This window comes from Pseudophryne corroboree, chromosome 2 (assembly GCF_028390025.1).
Source record: "Pseudophryne corroboree isolate aPseCor3 chromosome 2, aPseCor3.hap2, whole genome shotgun sequence".
NCBI classification, from domain to species: domain Eukaryota; kingdom Metazoa; phylum Chordata; class Amphibia; order Anura; family Myobatrachidae; genus Pseudophryne; species Pseudophryne corroboree.
In genome coordinates this window covers 213715436-213741398 of record NC_086445.1, presented here as the reverse complement: position 1 = coordinate 213741398, position 25963 = coordinate 213715436, and the positions used below count along the sequence as shown (strand labels likewise).

The 25963-nt window shown below is 49.3% G+C and overlaps 1 protein-coding gene and 1 pseudogene across 2 annotated transcripts in view; one reads left to right on the top strand and one right to left on the bottom strand.

The window, feature by feature from the left end:
• Positions 1-25963, bottom strand: part of AVIL (advillin) — a 176611-nt gene that overhangs the window by 16950 nt on the left and 133698 nt on the right. The window lies entirely within an intron of this gene.
• Positions 22388-22505, top strand: LOC135052489 (5S ribosomal RNA; annotated as a pseudogene).

The window sequence follows — 25963 nt, the reverse complement described above, 5'->3', positions numbered from 1 at the left end:
AGGATACGGCCGCCTTAAAGGAGCCTGCGGATAGAAAGCAGGAGGCTATCCTGAAGTCTGTATATACACACTCAGGTACTATACTGAGACCTGCTATTGCTTCAGCATGGATGTGCAGTGCTGCAGCAGCGTGGTCTGATTCCCTGTCTGATAACATTGATTCCCTTGACAGGGACACTATATTGCTAACCATAGAGCATATTAAAGACGTAGTCTTATATATGAGAGATGCACAGAGGGATATTTGCCGGCTGGCATCTAGAATTAATGTAATGTCCATTTCTGCCAGGAGAGTATTATGGACTCGGCAGTGGACAGGTGATGCGGATTCTAAAAGGCACATGGAGGTTTTGCCTTACAAGGGTGAGGAATTGTTTGGGGATGGTCTCTCGGACCTCGTTTCCACAGCAACAGCTGGGAAGTCGACATTTTTACCTCAGGTTCCCTCACAGCCTAAGAAAGCACCGTATTATCAGGTACAGTCCTTTCGGCCCCAGAAAGGCAAGCGGGTTAAAGGCGCGTTCTTTCTGCCCAGAGGCAGGGGTAGAGGGAAAAAGCTGCACCATACAGCCAGTTCCCAAGAACAAAAATCCTCCCCTGCTTCCACTAAATCCACCGCATGACGCTGGGGCTCCACTGGTGGAGCCAGGTGCGGTGGGGGCCCGTCTCCGGAACTTCAGCGATCGGTGGGTTCGCTCACAGGTGGATCCCTGGGTTCTACAAGTGGTATCTCAGGGATACAAGCTGGAATTCGAGACATCTCCCCCTCGCCGTTACCTCAAATCAGCCTTGCCAGCTACTCCCCAGGACAGGGAGGTAGTGCTGGCGGCAATTCACAAGCTGTACCTCCAGCAGGTGATAATAAAAGTTCCCCTCCTTCAACAGGGACGGGGTTACTATTCCACAATGTTTGTGGTACCGAAACCAGATGGTTCGGTGAGACCCATTCTAAATTTGAAATCCTTGAACCCTTATATAAGGAAGTTCAAGTTCAAAATGGAATCGCTCAGGGCGGTTATTGCAAGCCTGGAAGAGGGGGATTACATGGTATCACTGGACATCAAGGATGCTTACCTACATGTCCCCATTTACCCACCTCACCAGGTGTACCTCCGTTTTGTGGTACAGGACTGTCATTACCAATTCCATACGTTGCCGTTTGGTCTGTCCACGGCACCGAGGGTATTTACCAAAGTAATGGCCGAAATGATGATACTCCTTCGAAAGAAGGGAGTTATAATTATCCCGTACTTGGACGATCTCCTTATAAAGGCGAGGTCCAGGGAGCAGTTGTTGGTCGGAGTAGCACTATCTCAGGAAGTGCTACAACAGCACGGCTGGATTCTGAATATTCCAAAGTCGCAGCTGGTTCCTACGACGCGTCTGCTGTTCCTGGGTATGATTCTGGACACAGAACAGAAGAAGGTGTTTCTCCCGGAGGAGAAGGCCAAGGAGTTGTCATCTCTGGTCAGAGACCTCCTGAAACCAAAACAGGTGTCGGTGCATCACTGCACGCGAGTCCTGGGAAAGATGGTAGCTTCTTACGAGGCAATTCCATTCGGCAGGTTCCATGCAAGGATCTTTCAGTGGGATCTGTTAGACAAGTGGTCCGGATCGCATCTTCAGATGCATCGGCTGATCACCCTGTCCCCGAGGGCCAGGGTGTCTCTGCTGTGGTGGCTGCAGAGTGCTCATCTTCTCGAGGGCCGCAGATTCGGCATACAGGACTGGGTCCTGGTGACCACGGATGCAAGCCTCCGAGGTTGGGGGGCAGTCATTCAGGGAAGAAACTTCCAGGGACAATGGTCGAGTCAGGAGGCTTCCCTACACATAAATATTCTGGAACTAAGGGCCATTTACAATGCCCTAAGTCAGGCAAGACCCCTGCTTCAAAACCAGCCGGTGCTGATTCAGTCAGACAACATCACGGCGGTCGCCCATGTAAACCGACAGGGCGGCACAAGAAGCAGGATGGCGATGGCAGAAGCCACAAGGATTCTCCGATGGGCGGAAAATCGCGTGATAGCACTGTCAGCAGTGTTCATTGCGGGAGTGGACAACTGGGAAGCGGACTTCCTCAGCAGGCACGACCTCCACCCGGGAGAGTGGGGACTTTATCCAGAAGTCTTCCAGCTGATTGTAAATCGTTGGGAAAGGCCACAGGTGGACATGATGGCGTCCCGCCTCAACAAAAAGCTAAAAAGATATTGCGCCAGGTCGAGGGACCCTCAGGCGATAGCTGTGGACGCTTTAGTGACACCGTGGGTGTACCAGTCGGTTTATGTGTTCCCTCCTCTTCCTCTCATACCAAAGGTGCGGAGGATAATAAGAAAGAGAGGAGTAAGAACTATACTCATCGTTCCGGATTGGCCAAGAAGGTCTTGGTACCCGGAACTACAAGAAATGATCTCAGAGGACTCTTGGCCTCTGCCTCTCAGACAGGACCTGCTACAGCAGGGGCCCTGTCTGTTCCAAGACTTACCGCGGCTGCGTTTGACGGCATGGCGGTTGAACGCCGGATCTTGATGGAAAAGGGCATTCCGGTTGAAGTCATTCCTACGCTGATAAAAGCTAGGAAGGATGTGACAGCAAAACATTATCACCGCATATGGCGAAAATATGTTGCTTGGTGTGAGGCTATGAAGGCCCCCACAGAAGAATTTCAGCTGGGTCGATTTCTGCACTTCCTACAGTCAGGAGTGACTATGGGCCTAAAATTGGGATCCATTAAAGTCCAGATTTCGGCCCTGTCTATTTTCTTTAAAAAAGAACTGGCTTCACTGCCTGAAGTTCAGACGTTTGTTAAGGGAGTGCTGCACATTCAGCCCCCTTTTGTGCCCCCAGTGGCACCTTGGGATCTCAACGTTGTGTTGGATTTCCTAAAATCACATTGGTTTGAGCCACTTCAGACCGTGGAATTAAAATATCTCACGTGGAAAGTGGTCATGCTTTTGGCCTTGGCTTCGGCTAGGCGGGTGTCAGAATTGGCGGCTTTGTCCTGTAAAAGCCCCTATCTGATCTTCCATATGGACAGAGCAGAATTGAGGACTCGTCCCCAATTTCTCCCTAAGGTGGTATCAGCGTTTCATTTGAACCAACCTATTGTGGTGCCTGCGGCTACTCGGGACTTGGAGGCTTCCAAGTTGCTAGACGTAGTCCGGGCCCTGAAAATCTATGTTTCCAGGACGGCTAGAGTCAGAAAGACTGACTCGCTGTTTATCCTGCATGCACCCAACAAGCTGGGTGCTCCTGCTTCTAAGCAGACTATTGCTCGCTGGATCTGCTCCACGATTCAACTTGCACATTCTGCGGCTGGACTGCCGCATCCTAAATCAGTAAAAGCCCATTCCACGAGGAAGGTGGGCTCTTCTTGGGCGGCTGCCCGAGGGGTCTCGGCTTTACAGCTTTGCCGAGCTGCTACCTGGTCGGGATCAAACACGTTTGCAAAATTCTACAAGTTTGATACTCTGGCTGAGGAGGACCTTGAGTTTGCTCATTCGGTGCTGCAGAGTCATCCGCACTCTCCCGCCCGTTTGGGAGCTTTGGTATAATCCCCATGGTCCTTACGGAGTTCCCAGCATCCACTAGGACGTCAGAGAAAATAAGAATTTACTCACCGGTAATTCTATTTCTCGTAGTCCGTAGTGGATGCTGGGCGCCCGTCCCAAGTGCGGATTGTCTGCAATACTTGTATATAGTTATTGCTTAACTAAAGGGTTATTGTTATGAGCCATCTGTTCAGTGAGGCTCAGTTGTTATTCATACTGTTAACTGGGTATAGTTATCACGAGTTGTACGGTGTGATTGGTGTGGCTGGTATGAGTCTTACCCGGGATTCCAAATCCTTTCCTTGTAGTGTCAGCTCTTCCGGGCACAGTTTCCCTAACTGAGGTCTGGAGGAGGGGCATAGAGGGAGGAGCCAGTGCACACCAGTAGTCCTAATTCTTTCTTAGAGTGCCCAGTCTCCTGCGGAGCCCGTCTATTCCCATGGTCCTTACGGAGTTCCCAGCATCCACTACGGACTACGAGAAATAGAATTACCGGTGAGTAAATTCTTATTATAAGCAGTAATTAAGGTTTGTTGGCGCTGTGTAAGCAAATGTAAAAATAGGATTTTAATGACCTACCAGTAAATCTTTTTCTCGTAGTTTGTAGAATATACTGGGAATCCATTTAGTACAATGGGGTATAGACTGGTCCACTTGGAGCCATGGGCACTATAGAAGTTTGATAACGTGTGCAGGCTCCTCCCTCTATGCCCCTCGTACCAGACTCAGTCTAGGAAACTGTGCTCGAGGAGACGGACATACTTTGAGAGAAGGATATAGATATGGAAAGTGGTGAGATTTCGAACCAGCACAACCAGAACAAGAGGAAAGCCATGCTAACTAAACTTGAAAACAGGAACAGAAACAGCTGAACCAAACAACAGTACTTAAACAAGTAACCGCGCAGAAAGAACGAAGCACCGGGCGGGCGCCCAGTATCCCCTACGGACTACGAGAAAAGGATTTACCGGTAGGTAATTAAAATCCTATTTTCTCTTTCGTCCTAGGGGATACTGGGAATCCATTTAGTACCATGGGGAAGTACCAAAGCTCCCAAACCGGGTGGGAGAGTGCTGAGGTTCCTGAAGAACTGACTGACCAAACTGAAGGTCCTCAGAGGCCAAGGTATCGAACTTGGCAAACGTGTTCGAACCTGACCAAGTAGCTGCTCGGCAGAGCTGTAATGCCAAGACACCCCGGGCAGCCACCCAAGAGGAACACACCGACCTAGTAGAGTGGGCCTGTACAGATTTTGGAATAAGCATGCTGGATAGTGAGCCTGATCCAGCGAGCAATTGACTGCTTTGAAGCAGGACACCCAATCTTGTTGGCATCATATAAGAACGAACAGAGTCTCCGATTTCCTGTGACTAGCAGTTCGCTTTACATATAACTTCAAAGCCGTTACAATGTCCAAGGACTTTGAAGTAGCAGAGGTGTCAGTAACAACCAGGACCACAACTGGACACCACCTTAGGAAGGAATTGCTGACAAGTCCTTAGTTCAGCTCTGTCCTCATGGAAAATCAAGTAGGGGCTCTTGTGAGACAACGCCCCCAGCTCCGACACGCACCTTGCCGAAGCCAAGGCTAATAGTGTGACAGACTTCCACGTAAGATACTTTACGTCTACCTCTTGTAACGGTTCAAACTAGTCCGATTGGAGGAATGTCAGAACCAAATTGAGATCCCAAGGTGCAGTGGGAGGCACAAAGGGAGGTTGGATGTGAAGAACACCTTTTCAAGAACATCTGGAACTCAGGGAGAGAAGGCAATTGTTTCTGAAAGAAAATAGACAAGGCCAAAATCTGAACTTTTATGGAACCTAGGCATAGGCCCACGTCAACTCCCGACTGCAGAAAAAGCAGGAAATGTCCCAGATGAAATTCCACCATAGAAAATTGTTTGCTTTCACACAAAGAAACCTATTTCTTCCAGATACAATGGTAATGTTTGACGTTACCCCCTTCCTGGCTTGGATCATAGTCGGGATAACCTTGTCAGGAATCACTCTCCTGGCTAGAATCAGCCGTTCAACTTCCATGCCATAAAACGTAGCCATGGTAAGTCTTGATAGACGAATGGGCCCTGTTGCAGACGATCCTCTCGCAGAGGCCACGGATCTTCGATTAGCATCTCGAGAAGATCCGCATACCAGGCCCTTCGCGACCAGTCCAGAGCAATCACAAATGCTTGAACTCTTTCCCTTTTTTATTCTTTTGAGAACTCTTGGGAGCAGAGGAATGGGAGGAAACACGTACACCAGCTGGTAGACTTATGGAGTTGTGGGTCCCTTGACCTGGAACAGTACCGCTTAAGCTTCTTGTTGAGTCGAGAGTCCATCATGTCAATTTGTGGATAACCCCACCGACGTGTCAGCCACTGGAACACATCCGGGTAAAGGCCCCATTCCCTCGGGTGCAGGTCATATCTACTGAGGAAGTCTGCTTCCCAGTTGTCTACTCCCAGAATGGAGATCGCTGACAATGCCATGGTGTGTTTTTCCACCCAGAGGAGAATTTTTGACACACCTGACATTGCGGCCCTGCTTTTCATTCCGCCCTGTCGGATGATGTAAGACACCACTGTCACATTGTCCGACTGAACCTGAATGGCTTGATTCTGAAGAAGAGATGTAGTTAGCCCTGAATTCCAGGATGTTTATCGGAAGAATGATTTCCTGACCTGACCATCTTCCTTGGAACTGCACCCTCTGGGTGACTGCACCTTAGCCTCTGAGGCTTGCATCTGTGGTTAGCAGAATCCAATTCTAAATTCCGAACCTTCGACTCTCCACTAGGTGAGAAGTTTGTAGCCACCACAGGAGAGAGATCCTGGCTTTTGGTGACAAATCCGCTGATGCATGTGAAGATGTGATCCGGACCATTTGTCCAACAGATCCAGCTGGAAGGCTCTCGCATGAAAGCTATGTAACTGAATTGCTTCGCAAGAAGCCACCATTTTCCCCAGAAGGCGGATGCACAGATCTACTGAGATTCGGGTCGGCTTCAAGACAGTCCGAACCATTGACTGGATCACCATTGCTTTTTCCAAGGGAAGGAACACTCTCTGAGACTCTGTGTCCAGTATCATTCCCAGGAAATGAAGCTTCTATGTTGGTTCTACATGAGATTTTGGTAGGTTCAGAATCCACCCATGATCCAGGAGTAGTCTGGTCGTGAAACCAATGTTCTCCAACAACTGATCCCTGGATGCAGCCTTTATCAGAAGATCATCCAGGTAAGGAATTACGTTTACTCCCTGTCTGCGGAGTAATATCATCATCTCTGCCATCACTTTGGTGAACACCCTCGGTGCCATGGAGAGACCAAATGGCAGGGCCTGAAACTTGTAGTGACAGTCCTGCAGTGTAAACCATAGATAAGCCTGATGAGGCAGGCAGATCGGAATGTGAAGGTACGCATCCTTGACATCCAGAGATGCTAGGAATTTCCCCTCTTCCAGACCTGAGATCACCGCTCTCAGACTCCATCTTGAACTTGAACACTCGTAAGTATGGGTTAAATGACTTGAGATTCAGAATCGGTCCTATCGACCCGTCCAGTTTCGGAACTACAAACAAGCTGGAATAGTATTCCTTTTTTTGTAGATGAGGTGGAACTGGAACAATGACCTGGGGTCTGTAACAGTTTTTGAATAAATTCTTGTAAGGTTACCCTTGCTTCTTGTGAAACTGGTAAGCCTGATTTGAAGAATCTGTGAGATGGGAGATCCTGGAACTCCAGCATGTAGCCCTGGGATATAAGGTCTATGTCCCAGGGATCCTGGCAAGATCTTTTCCAGGTGTGACTGAAGAATTGTAGCCGGCCTCCCACATGCCTGTCTTCCAGGCATTGCAGTGCACCGTCATGCGGAAAGTTTTGAGGAGGCAGAGCCTGAACTCTGTTCCTGTGAACCAGCGGTCGCTGGTTTATGTGGTTGACCTCTAGCACCTCTGGTGGCGGTAGAAAAATCTCTGGCCATGCCCCTAAACTTTGCAGTCCGAAAGGACTGTAAATTGGGTCCTGAGTATGCCTTCCTGGCTGGCGGAGCAGCAGAAGGTAGATAAGTGGACTTACCCACAGTAGCTTGTGAGATCCACTTGTCGAGTTTGTCGCCAAATAAGGCCTCACCTGTGAAAGGCAGGCCTTCCACGCCTTTCTTGGAGTCCGCGTCAGCAGTCCACTGACGTAGCCATAATCCCCTTCGTGCCGACACTGCCATTGCTGTAGTGCACGCATTAAGCAAACCTATCTCCTTAATGGCTTCCACCATAAAGTTCGCAGAGTCTTGTATGTGCTGCAGGAGAAACACAATTTCCTCTTGAGGTAAGGTGTCTAACCCCTCAATTAAATTACAACACCATTTAGCAATGGCTCGAGTAATCCACCCACATGCTATAGCGGGTCTCTGGGCCACCCCTGCAGCTGTATACAAAGATTTGAGTGTAGTCTCAATCTTATGATCAGCTGTATCTTTTAGGAAGGCTGCACCAGGAACAGGTAGTACTATTTTACGTGAGAGCCTGGAGACTGATGTATCCACGATCGATGGATTTTCCCATTTTTTTCCCTTTTCTCAGGAGAAGAAAAAGATGATAATAACTGCCCAGGAATTTAAAATTTCTTATCTGGATTAACCCACGGTTCTTCAAACAGGTATTTAGTTCCTTTAATACAGGAAAAGTGGCTGAGGATTTTTCTTTATATTAAAGTAAGATTCCTCACACTCCTCTGTCACCTTATCAGGGATATTTAGGACTTCTCTGATAGAATCTACGAGAGCCTCTACGCCCTGCGACAGAGAACCCTCCCCTACCTCTATGTCCACCTCCCCTTCCTCCATTTCTGACCCTTCATTATCAGAGTCAAAATGCAGGATATGGGCCAAAGTAAGTTTTGCAGACAAATGGTAGAGAACTGAGACGCTGGTCTGAGTACCGAGTCCTTTTGCATAAACTCAGCCATAGACTGTCTTAAGTATTGCAACTCTTTCTCATTACGAGATAATTTAGTAGAGATGGTGGAAATCATCCCCCTAATGGATTCCAGCAATGCTGGCTCTGCCCACTAGCCTGAGAAGGGATACTACACTGAGTACACACTAGTGAACCCCCTGGATAGAGGTACACTGTGCCTTACATGAAACACACTCTTTGCCTGACATACTGCAGCAGTGACAGCACACACAGGAAAAGGTTAAAAGCACAATTAACCCACAAAGAGCCCTTCCAGAGAGACACAGAGAGAGGATAGACTCAGCACACTGCACCCTTATCGCTAAAGCCAAACTTAGCCGGGTCGTAGACTAAGTACCTAGATTAGGGACTTAGGGGGTCATTCCGAGTTGATTGTAGCTGTGCTAAATTTAGCACAGCTACAATCATTCACACTGGCATGCGGGGGGATGCCCAGCACAGGGCTAGTCCGCCCTGCATGTCAGTGCCGCCCCCCCCCCCCGCAGAAGTGCAAAGGCATCGCACAGCGGCGATGCCTTTGCACTTCAAGAGTAGCTCCCGACCAGCGCAGCTTTAGCGTGCTGGCCGGGAGCTACTCGTCGCTCCCCAGCCCGCAGCAGCTGCGTGTGAAGTCACACAGCCGCCGCGGCCCCCCAACGGTCCAGCCACGCCTGCATTGGCCGGACTGCGCCCCCTAAACGGCTGCTTTACGCTGCCATCCAGCCCCCTCCCGCCCAGCGACCGCCTGTGCCTCCAGAGGCAATCACTAGGCAACGACGGCTGCCATGTGCCGGCGCACTGCGGCGCTGGCGCATGCGCAGTTCCAACCCGATCGCTGCGAGAAACTGCAGCGAGCAATCGGGTCGGAATGACCCCTTTAGTACACTAGTATAACGCTCCCTCCTGCTATGACCCCATGGTACCACTGAGGTAATCTGAAGGCTCTCCGTAGGAGTTGCGCGTTCCTGTAATCAGCATCTGTGTAGCTGCAGTAGGGTAAAATGGCACCTGTGAGCTGCTGGATCCTCTCATAGTGAAGCCCCGCCCCTTTAATGGTGCGCGGTCTTCCCACTCTTCTTTATACTGGCTTTGTGTGTCTGAATGCATAAAATGGAGTAAGCCCCCTTTTAAGTCTGTATTGACAGTCTGGGTACTGTGTACACTACAGTGTACTAAGTCTGGAGACGCAATCCGCCCTGTGTAGAAGCCGTGCATCTCCGTACCCTCATGCCGCCATAATGGCTGGCGACCCGCTAACCGGGACGCTGGCTTAGTACTCACCGCTCTTCTGACTCTGTTACAGGTGGTGGAGTGCTGCAGGAATCGCCCTGGTGGGGCTTGCGAATAGTTCCCTCAAGAGCTAGCGTCCTGTCAGCAAGGAACGGGACCATTTAACCCTTAGTTGGGTTGGGCCGTTCCTCCCCCCTAAGTCCCACAAAGCAGGCAGGCTGGTGCCATCCAGTACAGCCTGAAAATAACAAACTTTAAAAATAAGTGCAGAAAACTCTTCAGGAGCTTCCAGAGGGGATCCGGTCTGAAGATCGACAGTGTCTAGGTCGACAATGTTTAGGTCGACCACTATAGGTCGACATGGATGGAAGGTCGACGGGGTTTCTAGGTCGACAGGTCTAAAGGTCGACATGAGCTTTTCACATTTTTTCTCTTTTTTTTTTTAATTTTTTTTTCATACTTAACGATCCACGTGGACTACGATTGGAACGGTAAAGTGTGCCGAGCGAAGCGGTAGCGGAGCGAAGGCACCATGCCCGAAGCATGGCGAGCGGACGCGGTGCACTAATTTGGGATCCCGGTCACTCTACGAAGAAAACGACACAAAAAAAATAAAAATCCTCATGTCGACCTTTAGACCTGTCGACCTACCACATGTCGACCTAGAAACCCTGTCGACATTCCATCAATGTCGACCTAGTGACTGTCGACCTATAGTGGTCGACCTAAACATTGTCGACCTAGACACTGTCGATTTGATGAACCACACCTCTTCCAGAGATGTGACCGGCTCCTTTGGGCACATTTTCTAAACTGAATCTGGTAGGAAGGGCATAGAGGGAGGAGACGGCACACGTTATCAAACTTCTATAGTGCCCATGGCTCCAAGTGGACCCGTCTATACCCCATGGTACTAAATGGATTCCCAGTATCCCCTAGGACATAAGAGAAATCGCACCTCTTCTATGTAGCAAACACCAACAGTAAAAATTGTACCAGGTAGGCGCTCAAAGCTACAAAGGCGATCTTGATAAATTCACAGTTTTATTACATATAACAACACAAAAAAAAAAATAACACTAAAAACAGTAATAGAATAATACAGATGGTCGAGAGTGTCCCGATCTGGCCGGGTGCGCGCCCGCGATGGAGACCCGACCCATTCATTTGAATGGAGAGTGTCTCCATCCGCGAGGCCGGACAGAGACGCTCTGAATGGGAGCGTCTCTGTGCAATCCCGGCGTTACTAGGCGGACAGATCGCCTAGTCACACCGGGAGGCATGTTTGCGATGGAGCCGCCTGAGATGAGCGCGGCTCCATCTGTAGGGCTCAAATAGTAAGCTGAGTCACAGAATCAACTGAATCTGCAATTGATTCTGTGTCTCAGCCTACTATTTGAGACCTGTTGTTCTATTACTATTTTTAGTGTATTTTCTGCCAGTCAATGGTCTGACACTGGAGACAGTGGGTATAGTCAGGCGTTCAGTCAGGGCACCAAGGGGTTAAACTTGTGGAGTGCAGCCTGGGAAGCCCCTCTTCCCCTATACCCAGCCTGCCTCAGGCCAGTCAGTTTTTTCCTTGGTGCTCAGGAAAGGGGCATCTTTTTTAAGGAGCAGGGCTTTCATTTTTTTTTTTTTTTTTACTTTCACTTTAGGCAGCGGCTAGCGCTATTAGCCCTACCGCTGCCTGTCTCACGCTCCGCTTTGCAGTCGGGTCCCGGTCTCCACGGCCAACCGCCCCAGCACCTCCCAGACAGGGCCGGTTCTACCCCTTGTGGCGCCCAGGGCGAGAGTTTCCACTGGCGCCCCCCACCCCCCCTGTGGCAAAACAGTTAGTGTGCGCGGGGGGGGCTTCATAGGGGAGGGCCGTGGCCAGTTATGCTCCCAGTAGCTGTGCCCCCCAGTTGATTTGCCCCCAGTAGCTGTGCCCCCTCTTTATTTGCCCCCAGTAACTGTGCCCCCTCTTTATTTGCCCCCAGTAGCTGTGCCCCCTCTTTATTTGCCCCCAGTAGCTGTGCCCCCTCTTTATTTGGCCCCTGTCGCTGTGCCCCCCGCTTATAAACACACACAAAATAATAAAAACAATACTTACCACTGCCCCGCTCCTGCTTCTTCTGCTGCTGCTCCGTCAGTCTGGCCGCCCGCTCGCTCCTCTCTATGGGAGAGACGTCAATGACGTCTCTCCCATAGCGCCGCACAGACACTAGAGGTCAATAACGACCTCTAGTGTCTGTGCCTGGAGCCGGCTGCAGCGGACGCCCACACAGCCCACGGCGTCTGCTGCAGCCGTGGAGCGGGGTGCGGGCAGGCGGCGGTGCCTGCGGGGTGACTGCGGCCGCGCCCCCAGGCCGCAGCGCCCCGGGCAAAGGCACTGCTTGCCCGCACCAAGAACCGCTCCTGCTCCCAGGCATCGGAAGCAGCCTCAGCAGACAGAGATTACAGGTAATGGTCTCCCGACAGCGCGGCGAACAACGCTGGGGGGGAGGCAGCTCCAGCGGTTCCTGGCAGTGGTACTGGGTCTTCTCTTCAGCTACCACTAGGCCACCAGGGACATTACATAGCTGGAATGGTCCCTGTGGATGCTCCAGGAGGGAGATATCCCATAGCTCCGCCCCCAGCCCTGTTGCTCATTACTTTTAGTAAGACAGCAGCTTTTGGGCTCTCTCTACTCCATCCCTCATCCTTCACCCCTCCCATCTCTGCACACTCAGCGGCCATTTTAGAAGCAGCACAACGCTGACCATTTCTGTGAAGGAGAGTTTGTGCAGGTCCATGCACTGCTACAAACTCTTTGGAATAGAGCCAAACCTGCCTCCCGTATACCAGGACTGCACCAGGGACGTGCAGGCAGGGGAGGCAGTGCCTCCCCTGTCATAATGATTAAAATAATAAAAAGAAGATATTTATAACACAGTCTGTTTATAAATATCTTTTTTCATTATTTTAATAATTCCCCCCCCCCCCCCCCCCCCCCTGTGGCTGTTTGTGAGGGTGGGAGGCAGCGGGAGAGGTGCCCCCCGCTGCTAACACTAAAACTCCGGGGGGCGGGCAGGGGGCGGGGGGCGCAGCAATGGGCTGTGAAAGCCCATTGAAAATGAATGGGGAAGCGGCACCTCTACTGGTGCCGCAATGACAGGGGCGTGCATTCAGCCCCGATGAATGCACGCCCCTTTCAGTGCCCTAGATGTGATTGGCCCAGCGGATCCAGTGCTGGACCCGCTGTCCAATCACTAGCGAGCCCCCTTCCCGGCTGCAGCGGGCGCCGTGGGCTGTGTGGGCGCCCGCTGCAGCCAGCGTCGCTGAGCGGCGCTACTATGGGAGACGTCATGAGCCATGACGTCTCTCCCATAGTACAGCAGAGACGAGCCGGCGGACGGAGACGGAGGACAGCGCTAATGGAGCTGCGCTGCTGGAGCGGTAAGTATGTGTGTGTGTTTTTTTAATTTATTTTATGTGTGTGTTGGGGGCAGAGCAACGGGTTCAGCAACTGGGGGGCACAACTATAAGGGGCAGAGCAACAGGGGCACAACTATAAGGGGCACAGCAAAAGAGGCACAACTACAAGGGGCACAGCAACTGTGGGTCACAGCAACTGTGGGGCACAACTACAAGGGGCACAGCAACTGTGGGGCACAACTACAAGGGGCACAGCAACTGGGGGCACAACTACAAGGGGCACAGCAACTGGGGGCACAATTACAGGGGTCACAGCTACTGGGGGAAACCTACAGGGTGCACAGCGACTGGGGTCACAGCTACAGGGGGCAAAGCTACAGGGGGCACAACTACTCGGGGCACAGCTATTGGGTGCAAAGCTACAAGGGGCACAGCGACTGGGGTCACAACTACTTGGGGCACGGCGACTGGGGGCAAAGCTACAGGGGTCACAGCGACTGGGGGCACAACTACTCAGGGCACTGCTACAAGGGGCACAGCTACAACGGGCACAGCTACAGGGGTCACAACTACTGGGGGCACAGCTACAAAGGGCACAGCGACTGGGGGCACAACTACAGGGGTCACAACTACTCGGGGCACTGCTACAGGGGGCAAAGCTACTAGGGGTACAGCTACTAGGCTCACAACTATCGGGGGCGCCTGCTCCATCATCCCAGCTAGCAGCAGCACTCCTCCCTGTCTGTGATAACGTCCTCCCGCATCAGCGAGTATAACATTCATTAATTTCTCTCTCTCCTCCTGTGGATTACTTTGTTTGTAAGTATAATTTTCATTTTTACAGGTACCGGCCCTATTGGATTCTACTGGACAAGTGGACGTGACCGGCGTGGGATGTAGGTAAGTATATGTGAGTGTGTAAGTGTGTTTTAATAAATTTTTTACTTTTACGGTGTGTGTGTTGTGTTTTTATTTGGGTATTTTTTTGTTGTAGAACTACAGGTACCAGTGGGCCCGTTATTTCCCCGCATGCTGGTACTTGAGGTTCTCCAAGCACCAGCAAGCGGGGGAGGCTTGCTGGGCCTTGTAGTTCCACAACAAAAAACAATATTCTTTTTTATACACACTTATGGCTATCAGCCCGGCACCCACTGCCCAGGGGTGCTGGGGACAGCCTCGGGCTTCACCCCTGGCCCTTGGGTGCCTGGAGGGGGGGACCTCTTGATTTAAGGGGTCCCCACTCCTCCAGGGAACCCCGGCCAGTGGTGACTAGTTGGGGGGGTAATGCCACGGCCGCAGGGACCTACATAAATGTGTCCCCCGGCTGTGGCATTATGTCCCAGGCTAGTGGAGCCCGGTGCTGGTTTTAAAAATACGGGGGACCCTTACATCTTTTGTCCCCCGTATTTTTGGAACTAGGACCGGTCTAGGAGCCCGGTGCTGGTTGTCTAAATACGGGGAACCCCTGTCCAATTTTTCCCCAGTATTTAAACAACCAGAACCGGCTCAAAGAGCCCGAGGCTGGTTATACTTAGGAAGGGGGACCTCACGCATTTTTTTTTTTTTACATTTTTTAACCCATTCAGACCCTTCTCCATTAAGTTAATGGAAGCCCTGGACAACAAAATTGCATTCATGTCCTCCTCCCACTCCCTTCCCAAACACTAATTTTAATTTTTTTCTATAAAAATGTAGAATATATCACAAGTATGATGAGCAGGCAGGCAGCGGGCATTGGCGGCATCGGATTGAGATGCAAATTAGTGGCGGAGGGCTGGGTCAGTTGATGGTGGGCGAGTTTGTAAGCCATTGGCGGTGGCAGCAGGCATCGGCTCAGAGGCAGTAGCAGGCATTAGCTCGGCGGCGGTAGGGGCCATCGGCAGGATTCGGCGGACATTATGGCTGTAGTGCCTCACTAGCCTCTGACCTCACTGCACGCCACTGCACTGCACTGCACTGCACCAGGTGTTAGGTTGTACAGTATAGTCCATACCTCACCTCATGGTGTAGGTATTGGTAAAAGGTTGGAACATGTCCTCCAGAGGATCTTCCAGAGCCTCCCAGAAGGAGAAGGCAACTACCGGGCTGCACGCCTATACTTTTACGGCATGCAAGGAAAATGTTTCTTGTATGGTACAGGACCACACGGGGCTCTGCGACCGTTGCTCTGCTGAAGTACCTGGCTGTTCTGCTGCGGAGGGTTCTACTTCATCGGAGCCGGCTTGGGCTACCTCTCTGGCCTTGGCCATGAAGGAATTGATTTCCCAGCTAGCCGCTAATAAAGCTCCGCAGGTTGCAGTTTCCACGGTAGGTGCAGAACCTCCCCTTCCACAGACACAGCACCAACAACACCACCACCACCACCAACAAACTACTGAACCAGCATGGGTCCAGGGTTTGTCTCAATCAGGTCAAAGGCTGGATGCAGGTATCCACTAATATGCAACAAGCCCTGGGGTCTCATCGAAACGCAGAAGCAAATCCTCGTCATCGCTACCCCTTGTACCGTCAGAGGATTCCCAATCAGAGGAATTTTCTGACGAAGGAGAAGATCTTTAGGATTCGGAAGCTGAGGAGTTTCCCACTTCAGAGGATAACATGAGCTGAGCTAGGGTGGAATCCTTAGTCAAGGCAGTTAGGGTAATCCTACACATCAATGATGCCGATGTTCCACCCGATGCACAGACGCCTCTTTTTAAAAAGAAAAAGAAGGCTCCATCTGCATTTTCCCCTTCCATGCAGTTGGAGGATCTTTTTAAGGAACCTTGGTCTCATCCATATAAAAAGATTTAGTGACCAAATGTAATTATGGCGGATCGGACCGGAAAAAGTGGAAAATTCCGCCACCTGTGGACGCGCATGTGGCCCACCTGGTTAAGTCTTCCACCCTTCCTATACCAGACGTAACATCTCTAAAGAAACCTACAGACAGGAAACTGGAGCAGTTCCTGAAATCCATCTACTCCACTGCAGGAGCGGCTCTAAGGCCTGTTATAGCTTCAGCCTGTGTTTCTTTGGCTATTGGCGGTTGGTTGGATGTCTTGACGGAGTGTCTACGGTCAAACATGCGACGCTCTGACCTCATCAAATATGTTGATAATATTAGGGAGGCCAACACTTTCTTAGGAGAAGCAGTGCTGGTCGCAGGCACGTTTTCTTCAAAGATATCTGCTTCATCGGTAGCAACTAGACATGCCCTTTACGCTCTTGGCACGTGGATGAAAATTCTAAAAAGGCATTAGAGTCCCTACCCTTTTCAGGGGAGGTACACTTCGGCGAGGAGCTAAACAAAATTGTAGCCACAGTGGCAGCTTTCTGTCCTCCGCTGCAGTAAAATCTAAGTCTCCTACCTTTCGTTACATTCGGATGCAAGGTAAGGCCCCGGGTCAGCCATCTTCCCGTTTCCAAGCTCCCTCTGCTAAGCCTGCAAAGGCAAAGGGACACCAAGCCTGGTCTGGAAAATGCCAGGCGCCCAAGCAATACGAAAAGCCTACAGCATGACTGCATGGTCTCCCCCCTGGAGTCCTCCAGGGTGGGCGGTCATCTCCTTCGCTTCGCCGAGGTTTCGTAGCAGACGACATCAGATACCTGGATTACGAGCATCATATCCAAAGGTTACGCCCTCACGTTCATGAACAGACCCCGCAGACGATTCTTTCCCATGGGTCTGCCTTTCAGACCTTGGCAAGGCTACGGCACTCCACACTCCAATCCCTGCTATAACGGGAAGCCATTGTCCTGTTTCCAATGCATCAACATGGTACAGGTTTTTATTCAGACCTAGTCCTCATTTCAAGACCAGAGGGTTCCTTCCGTCCTATAGTCAATTTACAAACCCTCAACCGGTTTCTCAGTATCCAGCAGTTTCGCATGGAATCCCTCAGATCCATCATGCAGGACTTGGAACAGGGAGACTTTATGGCCTCTTTAGACGTCCAGGATACATATCTGCACATCCCCATATGGGAAAGTCACCAGAAATTTCTCCGTTTTACAATTCAGCAAGATCATTACCCGTTCCAGGCATTGCCGTTCGGACTCTCCACAGCACCACAAGTGTTCATCAAGGTGATGGCAGTAATGACGGCCCAGCTGCAGTTGCAGAGAATCTGCATCCTCCCTTACCTGGATGATCTCCTTCTGATGGCGCTGTCTCAGACCAGTCTTCAGGATCACATTTGCACCACTCGGACGTTTCTACAGTCACACGCCTGGCTGATCAATTGGCGGAAATCCAGCCTCACCCCATCTCAGCGCTTGATTAATATGGGAGCACTATTGGATTCTCAGGCACAAAGAATCCTTCTCCCGGACGACAAGCGGAGAGCCATCCATGAGATGATTCAAACCTTCCAAGCTCAAAAGACTTCTGGGAAAGATGGTCTCTTGCTTAGAGATGTGGAGTTTGCAGAGTTTCACTCCAGGCCATTGCAACTGGAACTCCTGCGGAACTGGGATCACTCCCCGTTGCATCTCATATCTCAGAGGATCATCCTCTCCAGGGACACCCGTTTATCGCTCCTGTGGTGGCTTCACACGTCCCACTTGAACAAGGATCGTGTCTTCTGCATTCTCGATTGGGTCATCCTCACGACAGATGCCAGTCTACGGGGATAGGGCGCTGTGGTGGAATATTGTTCCTTTCAGGGTCGATGGACATGTCAAGAGAGCAAGCTCTCCATCAATATTCTGGAACTGCGAGCGGTCTTCAGAGCACTGTCTCAAGTGGGACCATCATTATATCACCGTCCCCTGAAAATCAAGTTGGATAACGCAACCGCTGTAGCCTACATAAACCACCAAGGTGGCACTCGCAGTCTGGCAGCCATGAAGGAGGTCAGCCACATTCTGCGATGGGTGGAAAAATATGTACCAGCCATTTCTGCGGTCTACATTCCGGGGGTGTTGAATTTGGAAGCAGACTTCCTCAGCCAACAGGATGTATATTCAGGCGAGTGGTCTCTCCATCTCAAGGTCTTCCAGATGCTGGTCGCTCGCTGGGACCAACCTCAGATCGATCTGTTCGCTTCCCGACACAACCACAAACTTCCCCTTTACGGAGCCGGGACAAGGGACCCAGGCGTGTATCTCATAGACGCCATGGCTCTTTCAAATGGTGTATCTCTTCCCACCTGTGGCTCTTCTTCAGAGGGTTCTTCGCAAGCTCAAATCAAAAGCGGTAACAGCGATTCTGATCGTTCCCTACTGGCCGAACAGGGTTTGGTATGCAGATCTACTCACCCTCTCCGTAACTCCACCATGGCACTTCTCTCAACGACCAGGCTTACTGTCTCAGGGCCTTTGTCTGCATCCGGATAACGTCTGAATTTGACAGGTTGGCTATTGAACGGTAGGTATTGAGAGCTAGGGGTTTCTCTTCTAAAGTTGTCAATACTATGATCTCTGCTAGGAAACCGTCCACAAGACTGATTTACTATCGCGTGTGGCATACCTATTTTAAGTGGTGCACTGCTCGACGCCTGGACCCTCTCCAGTATCTCCTCTCCCGACTCTTAGCTTTCCTACAGTCGGGGTTAGACGCTGGACTTCGCCTGGCTTCTCTCAAGGTACAGGTATCGACTCTGTCCATTTTGTTCCAGAGGAGGGTGGCTCGTTTCTCCACTGTTCACACATTTCTGCCGGGGGTTCTTCATATTCAACCACCTTATGTACCTCCGGTTAACCCATGGGATTTGTCCTTGGTCCTTCGGGCTCTACAAAAGGCTCCATTTGAGCCTTTAGAGAAGGTTGATCTTCACTGGCTCACCTGGAAGACAGCATTTTTGCTTGCCACTGCCTCGGCACGCCGAGTTTCTGATTTGGGAGCCCTGTCCCATCGGTCTCCCTTTTTGATTTTCCATCCAGATAGGGCTGTTCTGCGTATACGCCTTGAGTACCTCCCTATGGTTGTCTCTAGTTTTCATATCAATCAGGAAATAGTGGTACCTGCCTATTCTCCTTCAGATTTCTCAGATGACAATTCTGCCATGGCCACACTGGATGTGGTCAGGGCTTTGCGTATTTATGTGCAACGCACTAGTGCCTTTAGAAAAACAGATTCTCTGTTTGTCCTTTATGATGAGCATAAAAGGGGCTGGCCAGCCTCCAAGCAGACCATTGGTAGATGGTTGAGATTTGCTGTCCGGCAGGGTTACCTGTAGCGAAAAAAGAGGTGCGACTAGGCACTAGTAATATAGCAATAATAATTTCTACTTAAGCAAGATGGGACAATCTAGATACAGCTCGTATTGGTACTACTATGTCCATTTGGTGGTGCGCCCAGAGTCAGAAAGAAGTATGAAAACCATATAGAGAGAGAAAGAATACTCTCTTTTTGTGGGCATACTCTTAGCAATTTGGTAAATACCTTATGATATATCCTGAAAATAAAACGTAAATTTTAATATTATGTCAAAAGGAATATATTCTGCCCTCCTGTCCTAGGCAGTTTTCTCGGGTGACCTATAATCCACAGTTACAGGCTGGACATCAATAAATATCTCCAGTGATGTTACAGTGTGTGACCTAATAGCCCATTCAGTAATTATGGAAGCGCTTAGGCTCTTTATCTTTTATTTCTTCCTATAAATACATGGCAACGCTACCTTGTTCTGATTTGGTGAGCAGTGAACACAATGTCATATGCTAATAGAACGTGAATAATTTCACGCGTACTCACATTTTATTATTACTACTCTGTTTTCATTAGGACCTGGTGCCCACCCTCATAACAGAGGGGGTCATAGCACTATTGCCTAAGTAAAATAAATGGTACAAAACTGTTTGTGGAAGCCATCAATCAAATACAAAACAATGTCTACTTTCCTTGCCCGATAGCAAACGTTAGCATACCATGGTAACCATTTTAAGACCGGGACGCCTACCCCTGCTAGAATCAAATTAGCAGGACGCACACACTAGACACAGTTTCGGTTGCTTAGCAACCTCTTAACACAGAGGAAGAATTCCTTCCCCTGGCGCACTGCAAACGTCAGGTCTCCATGGCAACAAGGTTAGGATCTGGACATCCGCCCCCTCAATCAGGAATCCAATAGGACGGACCTATGCAGATGCAGCGCTGGTTGCTCAGCAACATACGCTAACACAGAGGTAGAATCCCTCCCTCTGTTCGAACAGGAAGTACCAATCTGACGTCAGGACCTGGGGCGGACCCGGCCTGACTCTCCGCGATAGGGCTGCCTGGAATTAAGTAACCCCACCCCACTACTTGACCATTGGATACCCAATAGGAATGGGGTATTTAAGCCCCACAGTGCTACACAGACGATGTGGCATTACCCAGGAAGTGAACAAGCCCGTTCACCGGGCAAAATGCGTTTTGCCATGGGACCCCCACCTTGGAGCAGACACCCACAGGGACCGTCAGCATTCTTCAAAGTCATTATTGGTATCGTTTTGACATTTCTTTTGTTTATACTCTTCTTATGAATCAAATGCAGCTGATCACAGCTGAATTTTTGAGCGGCTTACAGTCATATGTTAGAGGGAGCACACCATCAGCGGCAGTGACACCGCAAAAACAGTTTCATACCGTCAAAGTCGAAAAATATTGCAGTACGCACATCACGTACAAACAACACACAGATGGCCTCCGCGCGTGTACTTGTTCTGCTGTGCGTGCACATTCGCAATTTGCGTATGGTCGCTCCCGCGGTCGTGCGCATCAGCGCGTGGTATGGGTATTTACGGTAGAGTTTGTGAACGCATGGAGAGCTATCAAAACACATTACATATTTAATCCAAATAGTGCACAATGTACACATAGTCCCCCTGCACCACATATGAAATAAACAACAGTTTAAATGGTTTCAGAACAAAGGGATTCGCCTTTACAGAATAGGAGGGGACAGAACAAAGTCATAATGTGGTGTTTGGTATCCAGCTGTAGGGTATTTTAAGGGTAACATTCCGGTGTTGGTTTGAGGAAGATCGCATTTTCCTGCGGATAGTTATGTGCAGAAGCAGAATATAGATATAAACTGTATTTACTGTACATTATGTATGCGGTGGGAATCCAGAGGAGACCACCCACAAGAGCAGTTGGGAAAGACATCGCCTACCTATTCAAACCGACCTATGACCTCTCCTGTACTGTAAAAGTGCATTCCTGTGTCCAATGGACAAAGGGATTACAGTATCTATTGTATTGCTTTTGGAAGAAGTGTATAAAGAGAGCCTGCTTCTGGCCTGGTAAACCACAAGACTCACAAAGTTATCTATTTGATGATCGAGGACCGGGCCGGGAAGCTCAAGCGAATCTACTCAAGTATGTACCATTGAATGTAGCCATTTACTCTGTTATATTGTATTGTATTATTTGTATTGTAACACCCTTTCAGCAATAATCCACTGTGGTGTCTGAACCCAGCGGTTAAATCACAATTGGTGTCGTGTCTTCATTACCCTGCTAAGGTTTAAAGTGTTTTATCATTGCATTGCATTGCATTACTGTGAAGGTTTAAAGTGTATCTCTGGGTGTGTGCGCACTGTGTGTACTTTGTACCCCCAGCGCGGCGTTTGTACGCTAAGTCCGTACAGTGATACGGGGCTCCGTACGCAAACAGTGTATAAAGTACGTAGCGTGTGTACTAAGTTTAGCGGCCGCAGCGGCTCCATGGTAAAGTGTATTCGAAGTGTGTATAAGGTATAGCTTTCTTTCCTGTAAGATAATCGACATTATCAATACGCTGACCAGTAATAATGACAGGTCTCCCATATGTAACCCAGGTTAATTATGGTATACCACTGTCTCATAACAAGTATTGACCTACATCTATAGTTGAAAGTAGCATAAGGAGGCCACTCTACTGTTTGGGGCAGAAATAACTACTTCGTTGCCATCCTTGTGATACCATCTGCACAGTGCAATAAATGTGTTTTTGCCTCAGAATTTAAATTACTGCATATTTAGCATTTTGATGGTTCACATATGCTCTTTAATGGTAATGATCAGTGCAACAGATCATCCTGTTACTAAGGCAATCTCATTCTTTATCGGATAGTGCTCTTATCAGGATATCTGATTTTTCACTCTGATCTTACTTTAACTTATTCGGTGAACTCTCATCTGTGATCCAGGTCTTAGTCCCTGCCTAACACAGACAGCAGATTCACCACTCTATATTTTGGTCTTTCAGCTCTTTATTCTAGAATACTTATGTTACAGTATGTGTTCATTCTCAGATTTATTCTTGTTCCTGGTGCTCTCTCATTAGTGTCATGTATTGAGTTCTGAGGCTCTACTACCATACCACACCACATATGCCCGATCTCGTCTGATCTTGGAAGCCAAGCGGTTTGGGCTTGGTTAGTACTTGGAAGGGCGACCTACAAGGAATACCGAGTGTTGTAGGGGTCCATAAGAACCGTTAGGACGCAAATAAACTTTTAACACTAACAGCAGAAGCACCTCTTTCTTCCTTCTAACAGCCAACTGACAATATTTCCTTTTGATGGGCATTAATTTTGTCCCAATACAGGCATTATCAGCCTAGTAGTACCACAAAAATGTATCCTCAGATAGTCACGATCAGCTACACGGTACCACGTTAACCCAGGTGGGGATCTCGACAATGCAAGGCCAATTGTGGCCTTATTAATACAGTCTATCTGTACTGGTCAGGGAGGAAGGATACAGCCCAAATCTATGGCGGTATACCCCTAACCCATGTTATATGGTAAGTGACTATTTTTAATTCTAAATACCTATCTGTCATCAATTTTTCACAGCACTGGTGGGGGTGGACAATTTTCCCCTAATGTTTAAATTCTAAATGGGGCTATTGTACTGATTTACTCTTTCTTTTACTTACATAACTTAGGGTAACTTTTCTAGCTGGGTACTATGAGTCGATTTATATTACTTTTGACATACTATTAAAAGTTACGTTTCATTTTCAGGATATATCATATGGTATTTACCAAATTGCTAAGAGTGCGCCCACAAAAAGAGTCCTCTTTCTCTCTCTATACGACAGGGTTACCTATTGGCTGGGAAGCCAGTTCAGGCATCGGTTACGGCCCATTTCACGAGATTAGTTGGCACTTCCTGGGTGGCCCGCCGTGGGTCTTCGGCAGAGCAGCGACTTGGTCTTCGGCTCATACCTTTCTTCGGTTCTATAGGTTCAACACCTTCGCCTCGGCTGATGCAGCCTTTGGGACGTCCCACTGTCCCCAGTGTCAGACCATTGGCTGACAGAAAAAAGGAGATTTTTGTCTTACCTGTCAAATCCTTTTTTCTGAAACCATGGTTGACACTGGGCGCCCACCCTTTCCGCTCCTCGCGACATTGTTTCCGGACCTGTTCCCCTATATATATTGGGGATGTATGGGTGCGGGTTCTCTTATTCTTCCTTCCTTTCCTGTTCCTTGCTTATATAGTAAATAAACAGACTGGCCCAAGGCAGGCTGGGTGCAGGGGAGGAGGGGCTTCCCAGGCTGCACTCCACAAGTTTAACTCCTTGGTGCCCTGACTTAACGCCTGGCTATACCCACTGTCCCCAGTGTCAACCATGGCTTCAGAAAAAAGGATTTAACAGATAAGACAAAAATCTCCTTTTTTTTATTGTGTTGTCATATGTAATAAAACTGTAATTTTATCAAGATCGCCTCTGTGGTTTCGAGCGCCTGGTATACTTTTTAAAATTATTTTATGTTGCAGTCTACCATTATACCACAAATGCAAGATAATTGTCATTATGGACATTTTTGTATTGCGGGCCTAATTCGGAGTTATTCACGCAAACGGCTGATGCTTTTTCTACTGCGCATCCATCTGAGTCTCATAGCGCTTGTGACCACATTGTCAGCGCATGGAGACGCAGAACAGGTTTGGAGGCAGGTTCTCAGGAATTCAGTGGGTGTTCCTAGGAGGTAACAGGGAATGGCTAAACAGAGGCACAGATGCCGCTCACACAGAAGCCCTTGTTCAGACGAAGTGTACCTGTCAAAAAGCTGCTGCAAGTTTCACTGGTGTATCCGATGGTGCACCGATAGTGCGTCTAAGGAAGGAAATGCACCACAGCAAGATGCTGCAAGTGGGTGTCTCAGTATTGTGAAAATCGTCCCTGTGTGATAGCGGGTTGGGTATAAAATGCCGGTGGCCGGGATGCTGGCGGTCACATGACTGACCGCAGCATCCCGACAGTGAGAATGCCAACAACAGACATGGATAAGTATTTTACCCCTCTTCCCTCCCCTACCCCTAAGCCTCTGGGGGTGTCGGCTATGGCTAACTCTCCAGGTTGTCGGCTATGGCTATCCTTTCCCCCTAGTGCCTAACCCCCCCACCCATCCCCACACACCCAGTGCCTACTCCTAACCCCCCCTAACCTCCACCATGGTACTCACCTTCGGGATGTTGGCTGTCAGTGTCCTGGCGCCGGTCTCCTGAGGGGTGTTGGGATTCCGCCGTCAGTCATAGGACCGCCGGCATCCTGACCGCCGGGATGCCAAACGTATCCCATGATAGCACCAGCAGTGTTCTATTATCAGGCTACCAGAAGCAGCAAATTACAGGAAGGGGTGTATGGGGCACAATGACTATTATCTCAATATACCAGTGTAACGCACTGCATTTCCCTTGTAGCTAGATCCAATAATGCTCTAAGGTTGCAATATTTATTTGCAAAGTAATACATTTATAATTAATATATTAAAAGGACACAAGAATAAAATTAATTTTACATACATATTTCCCAGATAATACAATTGACAATAAAACTATTTTTTTAAAGCTGTGTCATATCTTGGCAATTACAGGGATACATATCTTTATACTTTTTCAGCGCCTCGCAATTTCTGCTTCATCGTAAAAAATCTTGATGCCTCCTGCCGGCGTAGGAGAACCAGCGCCATCTTACCCATTGTGGCGGCTGCGTGTGATCATGCCCACGACCCGCCCCCATTTGCGCCGCACTGCCCACCGTTCGCGCCACCCCGCCCCAGCAACGCTCCGTCTACTCTCTGGAGATGGAGCGTTGCCGTCCTTCCCCTGCCCTGCGACCGCCTCTGCCTGATTGATGGGCAGGTGCGATCTTTTTCTGCGCCCCCCCCCCACCCCCCTGCAGAAAGTGCAGGCATATGCGCAGGGCGAGCGTTGCGCATGCGGGGCCATTGTAAAAATTCCGGTTGGATTGCGATTTGCGATCCAACCTGAATTAGCCCCCTAATCTGGAACTGGGTTCTTGAACCTGTCCTGGGCGAAAATGTATTTTCCATAAGATAAATTGAATTTCAAAGTCCATTTTGAGTGCCTTCTTTTGTAAAAAACGATCTATCTATAACGTCTTTAATAGCTCCACCCCCCAGACCTGTAGTTCCTGAACCGATTTTTCCAGAAAAATAATACTGTAAAACAAATAGTAACACGTAATATATAGTCTGATATCATAGTCACAAATTCTGACAGCAGGGTGCAGTGTCAGAGATGATATGAATTATGCTCAATCTCTGTTATGCAGGAAACAATCAGTTATCATTTCACTGTATTTCTGTGCCTGTTACCAGGGTCCTATTGTCATGCATGGAGTAGATGTGCCTAGGTCACTGCTTACCCATTGTATCTAATTATTACCATGGCCGACTGTAACATTAAGCAGCTGCCCGGGATGCCGGGATCTGGAGGGCATCACTGAGTCACAGCTGCAGCCCTAAGGTGTTGGGAAGTGGGTATTGTTATTGGTGGTGGTGAAGGGCAGTAGGCTGACGTTTTGCCTAGGGTGCCGGCAAACCTTGCCCTTGCCCTGATTATTATTACCTGGATTGAACCCCTCCCCCTTTCTGCCCTTGGGGCTAATGCAATATATTATTCAA